Below are 6,564 nucleotides of genomic sequence, written 5' to 3' on the forward strand. Positions count from 1 at the left end.
CACTGCCCTTGACATCAAGGCAGCAGTTGACCGAGTGTGGGACCAAGGAGCCCGAGTAAAATTGAGGTCAATGGGAATCAGGGGGAAAACTCTCCAGTGGCTGGAGTCATACCAAGCACAAAGGAAGATGGTAGTGGTTGTTGGAGGCCAATCATCTCAGCCCCAGGACATTGCTGCAGGAGTTCCTCAGGGCAGTGTCCTCGGCCCAACCATCTTTAGTTGCTTCATCAATGACTTTCCCTCCATCATAAGGTCAGAAATGGGGATGTTCGCTGATGATTGCACAGTTTTCAGTTCCATTCGCAACCCCTCAAATAATGAAGCAGTCCGAGCCAGCATGCAGCAAGACCTGGACAACATCCAGGCTTCGGCTCATAAGTGGCAAGTAACATTCGCGCCAGATAAGTGCCAGGCAATGACCATCTCCAACAAGAGAGAGTCTAACCACCTCCGCTTGACATTCAACGGCATTACCATCGCCGAATCCCCCACCATCAACATCCTGGGGATCACCATTGACAGGAAACTTAACTGGACCAGCCTTATACATATTATGGCTGCGAGAGCAGGTCAGAGGCTGGGTATTCTGCGGCGAGTGACTCACCTCCTGACACCCCAAAGCCTTTCCACCATCTACAAGGCACAAGTCAGGAGTGTGATGGAATACTTTCCACTTGCTTGGATGAGTGCAGCTCCAACAACACTCAAGAAGCTCGACACCATCCAAGACAAAGCAGCCCGCTTGATTGGCACCCCATCCACCACCCTAAACATTCACTCCCATCACCACCGGCGCACTGTGGCTGCAGTGTGTACCATCCACAGGATGCACTGCAGCAACTCGCCAAGGCTTCTTCGACAGCACCTCCCAAACCCGCGACCTCTACCACCTAGAAGGACAAGAGCAGCAGGCACATGGGAACAACACCACCTGCACGTTCCCCATCAAGTCACATACCATCCCGACTTGGAAATATATCTTCATTCCTTCAACGTCACTGGGTCAAAATCCTGGTACTCCCTTCCGAACAACACTGTGGGAGAACCGTCACCACACGGACTGCAGCGGTTCAAGACGGCGGCTCACCACCACCTTCTCATGGGCAATTCGGGATGGGCAATAAATGCTGGCCTCACCAGCGACGCCCACATCTCATCAATGAATAAAAAAAAATCCCTTAATACCTTTGGTTGCCAAAAATCTATCTGTCTCAGATTTAAATTTAGCAATTCAGCTAATATCAATTGCCGTTTGCGGAAGAGAGTTCCAAACTCTTACTACCCTTTTGTGTAGAATGTTTTTCTCATCTCGCTCCTGAAAGGTCTGCCTCTGATTTTTACACTGTGTCCCCGACTCGTAAAATCCCCAGCCAGCTGAAATAGTTTCTCTCTATCCACCCTATCTGTTCCCATTAAAATCTTATAAAGTTCGATCAGACCACCACTCAACCTTCGAAACTCCAGAGAATACAACCCCAATTTGTGTAATCTCTCCTCGTAAATTGATCCTTGAAGTCCGGGTATCATTCTAGTAAACCTACGGTGCACTCCCTCCAAGGCCAATATGTCCTTCTGAAGGTCCGGTGCCCAGAACTGCTGACAGTACTCCTGGTGCGGTCTAACCAGGGTTTTGAATAGCTGCAGCATAACTTCTGCCCACTTGTACTCCAGTCCTCGAGATATAAAGGCCAGAATTCCATTTGCCTTCTTGATTATTTTCTGCACCTGTTCATGACACTTCAATGATCTCTGTCCCTCAACCTCGAAGTCCCTTTGGACAGCCACTGTTTTTAACTTTTTACCATTTAGAAAATACCCTGCCCGCAATATAATGGGAAGAGCGGACTTCAAATATCACCCTCTGAGTCTGAAGAACAAAATCTGCGCACAATATAATGGGAAGAGCGGACTTCAAATATCACCCTCTGAGTCTGAATAACAAACACTGCCCACAATATAATGGGAAGAGGGGACATCAAATATCACACTCTGCACAAACACAAGATTGCAGGGTGTGAGAAAGACAAATCAACGGTCTTCTGATCACTCGCTAAATAACACATTTATCTGGGGAAGAACAGAAATAAAACTAATTTCTTGGCATTATCTATATTTAACATTATAGTTGCGGCTTTAATTTTGAAAACCGCCCTTCGCTGAGCTGTGAGTGCGACAGAAAACTCTGTCGTTCAAGGAAACGATCAGTTAACACAGTTGGTGTCGGGAACACATGAAAAAGAAACAAAATAGAATCATAGAAATGATAGAAATTTAACGCACAAAAGGAGGCCATTCGGCCCATCGTGTCTGTGCCGGCCGAAATAAGGGCTGTCCAGCCTTATCACACTTTCCAGCATTTGGTTTCTCGCCTTATAAGTTAAGGCAGTTCAAGTGGATATCCACGTAATTTTTAAACGCGATGAGGGTTTCTGCCTCTTCCAACCTTCCAGGCAGTGATTCCAGATCCCCACCACCCACTGAAAAACATTCTACTCTCCCCTATAATCCTTCTAACAAGTCATTCTTCAAAATCATCCACCTTCTTCAAAATCATGACGGGTCCAGACAGAGCAGATTGAGAGAAGCTATTCCCATTGGCGGAAGGGTCAAGGACCAGAGGAGATAGGTTCAAGGTGATTGGCAAAAGAACCAATGGTGACATGAGGAAAATCTTTTTTGCACAGAGAGTGGTTCGGATCTAGAATGCACTGCCCGAGGGAGTGGGGGAGGCAGATTCAATCATGGCCTTCAAAAGGGAACTGGATCCGTACTTGAAGGGAAAGAATTTGCATGGTTACGGGGATAGGGCGGAGGAGTGAGACGAGCTTGATTGCTCTTGAATAGAGCTGGCGCAGACTCGATGGGCCGAATGGCCTCCTTCCGTGCTTTTACCTTTCTGTGATTCTATGAATATAAGTGGATGGAGCTTGCACGACTGAAACTGTGCTGTGTTGTCTCTGAACATCAAACTCACCGAGTCCCTTAACTGCTGTACGTTGGAGAGCTCAGACCACCAATGTAGAGACCATTGTTTTTTTTCCAGCTGTTATTCACAACTTCTCTTTCAGTAATTTTCCCGGTAGCTGAGAATGAAGTGAGCTGAAATGAGCAGGTCCAACGAGCTGGTTTGGAGCACAGGCCAATGACTGATCGCAGCTTGTTACTCAGCCAGTCAGCTCCGTTACAGCCGCTCCTGTCAGTAACAATTGAAGAGAAACTGTAAATCTGAAACTAAAATAGATAATTTACAATACTTTATATCATCCCACCCTTCTCTGTTTCACAGTTTGTCAAACCCAAAACAGCCTCTGTCTGAGAATTGAATGGTTATCGGGGCCGTCACTTAATATCGGAACTCGTTGATTTTTCGGGGCTGATGCTGGTTTATTTCTTTCAGTGAGTGACCCATTTTACACCAAGTGAAGGTCCAATTCTCAGATCAGAGTCTGGGACACTCTGCTATGTCCAGTCTCCGTTTTGCGAAATTCTAAACCCCTCTGGTCCGGTCATTTCTTGGGAATGAGTCCGAAGCAGTCGGGCCACTCGTTTTTAATATCTGTGTCCTCACTGCTAAATAATAAGATTGCGGGTTTCCTTATCAATAATTGTAAATTATTATACTGACTGTTGAAAATCCAATGGAATTGAGCCCCAGATATTCAGTCTGTGCATCTCCTCATAATTGTTGGTGTTTCTCTACAAGGAATAAAAGCAACCGTCTGGTGAAGTAACTCATTGCACAAATATTCCCCGCAATTAATTCCTCTCTTGTTTAATGCAAGGCGAGTGTAGCTCGAATATTATTTTGACGACTATAATTATTTCCCGAATTTCTATCCACACTGTGCTCCATTTTTTTAGGATGATTTGTGAATGATATTTACCAAATGAGCATTTCCTGCTCAGTGGTGATTTATATTTACCTCCAGCAAAAGCTGATTTCTCCTGACATATTACTCCTGCTCCTAACTACAACAACAAGCTTGGTGTGAAATATATGAACGAAATTGTTGATTAAAATGGAATAGGGAGAATTTAGATATTTACAAAAGTTTGCCCAACATCAGATCGTCCCCAGATTCACAAGAACAGAGTGAAAGAAGAGGTAAAATATATTGGGCTCTGTGGCGCGACGGAAAGCACATTGGACTTTTAGTTCAAGACTGTAACGACATTTGAAAGGTTCTGAGCTTGAGTTCTCTCAGAGTTCTATTTCAGATCAGGCCTCCATAATCATGATGCTGTGTTCCCCCACAGTTAGATTTCAGATCAAGCCTCCATAATAATGATGCTGTGTTCCCCCAGAGTTATATTTCAGATCAGGGCTCCATAATAATGATGCTGTGTTCCCCCAGAGTTATATTTCAGATTAGGGCTCCATAATAATGATGCTGTGTTCCCCCAAAGATATTTTTCAGATCAGGGTTCCGTAACAATGATGCTGTGTTCCCCAGGAGTTATATTTCAGATCAGGGCTCCATAATAATGATGCTGTGTTCCCCAGGAGTTATATATCAGATCAGGGCTCCATAATCATGATGCTGTGTTCCTCCAGAGTTATAATTCAGATCAGGGCTCCATAATAATGATGCTGTGTTCCCCCAGAGTTATATTTCAGATCATGGCCCCATAATAATGATGCTGTGTTCCCCCAGATTTATATTTCAGATCATGGCTCCATAATAATGATGCTGTGTTCCCCCAGAGTTATATTTCAGATCATGGCCCCATAATAATGACGCTGTGTTCCCCCAGATTTTTATTTCAGATGAGGGCTCCATAATAATGACGCTGTGGGTGAAACAAAAATCCAAGCTGATGTCCATGAAAGGCAACTGCCGCCCCGACACTTCCTGTTAAGCGAGTGGCGCCGGTCCACCCCGACTTTCTCAATCCTGAATTCCCTTTGATCTGGATTGAAGAACCGCTCTCAATGATGACGTTTTAGGCCTGCACTGTTCTGGTCTCCATATTACGGAAACGGATATAGAAGCACTGGAGAACGAAAATAAAATATTCACGAGGATCATAACAATTCTAAGAGGTTATACCTATCATGAAAGACTGTACAGTGTGGGACATTTCACTCTAGAAGAGAGAAGACTAAGAGGTGACCTGGTCGAGGTCTTTACAATTATGTCGTGGTTTGATAGGTGGGGATAGAGAAGATGTTTCAACTTACGGGGAGCCGAAATTTTCGGGTGATCAGTAGAAAATAGTCACCAATACCTTCAATAAGGAATTCAGGAGAAACATCTTTACTCAGACAGTCGTGAGAATGTGGAACTTACAGCTACATGGAGTAGTTGAGGAGAATATCTTAGAAATATGTAAGGGGACGCTAGATAAGTACACGAGAGAGAAAGGAACAGAAAGATATGCTGATAGTTTTAGATGAGATTGGAGTTGGAGGAATATTGTGTGGAGCATAAACACCAGCAGAGACCAGTTGGGGCGAATGGCCCGTTTCTGTAAATTCTATCTCGAATCTGTGTATTGTTTTATCGCAGGGTTACACTGTCGTATTGTGTAGTGTTTTGTTTTAAATACAGGTTCTGGATCTGAGACAATATAGTACACAGGCGAAAGTAAAAGGTACTACTTTATTGTAACACTTATAACATACAAGTATTGTAACAGACAAACAATCAATCACAAGCTCACGTGCGTCTGCCCGTCGGGGACCCCTGAAGTCGACGGCTGGTACTTGAGCCTGTGGTTCTCCAAGGCACCGGATGCACTCGCAGTCCTCGGTGAAGTCCTCAGAGTCTGGAAAGTCCCCGATAGTTATACTGGGGCATAAACAAGTGCATTTGTGGCGGACGGCCAGGTCAAACAGCTGGTGGCATGACGCGTCTTGCGCGTTGTAAACACATTTAGCTGCTGACAACACTTGTGACATGTCATAGAGTTCACCCTTATGTTCCAGTGCCCACATGAGAACACGAAGAAGGAGATGCTTCAGGGAACAGACCAGCTGTCCCTTGAACTCCGGTGGAAATGTTAGAAGCAAAAGGTTAAACTGCTCCAGGTGAGGCTCGAACTCACAACCTCGGCATTTCTTGAGCCTGAATACTGTTATATAAGTACCGCGCGCTAACCGATTGCGCCACTGGAGCCGCGTTGGTTTAGTAGTCTCATCAAACACACTCATTTTCGGCCTGTAAGACTGCATATTCTTTCAGGCAGGTTTCCAAGTGGACACATGCCGCCACCTGCCACTTGGGCATTGCTGTTTTGGAAATCGAATTATTTCCTGCCACACACGAAGCAAGTGTTCGATTAACGCCCAATGTAGCAGGATTTTCATTCTGCATTCATGACATCGCGTGAATTGCGATAAATTCATATTCAGCTTCGATCTGCACAACATCTTTTCTCCATGTGTGTTGTTTTCACTTCACCTCGGCTTCCATTCGCAAAGGGTGGGAGACGTTTTGGAACGCTCTTCTGCAGATGGAAGTTGATGGTAGCACACTTGTGAATGCTAATTCTGAGATTGAAAGATTTCTGTGAAACAAGGGTATTAAGGGATATGGGGCGAAGCCGGGTACATGGAGTGAG

General features: G+C 44.9%; 1 non-coding gene across 1 annotated transcript; it reads right to left on the bottom strand.

The window, feature by feature from the left end:
• Nucleotides 1-6,023: 6,023 nt before the first annotated feature.
• On the bottom strand, nt 6,024-6,119 carry trnai-uau (transfer RNA isoleucine (anticodon UAU)). The gene is made up of 2 exons: nt 6,082-6,119; nt 6,024-6,059 (listed from the first exon to the last, which is right to left on the bottom strand). It is a non-coding gene; the product is annotated as a tRNA-Ile (tRNA).
• Between the last annotated feature and the right edge of the window lie 445 nt (nt 6,120-6,564).

This window comes from Heptranchias perlo, unplaced genomic scaffold, assembly GCF_035084215.1.
Source record: "Heptranchias perlo isolate sHepPer1 unplaced genomic scaffold, sHepPer1.hap1 HAP1_SCAFFOLD_122, whole genome shotgun sequence".
In the NCBI taxonomy this organism is placed as follows: Eukaryota; Metazoa; Chordata; class Chondrichthyes; order Hexanchiformes; family Hexanchidae; genus Heptranchias; species Heptranchias perlo.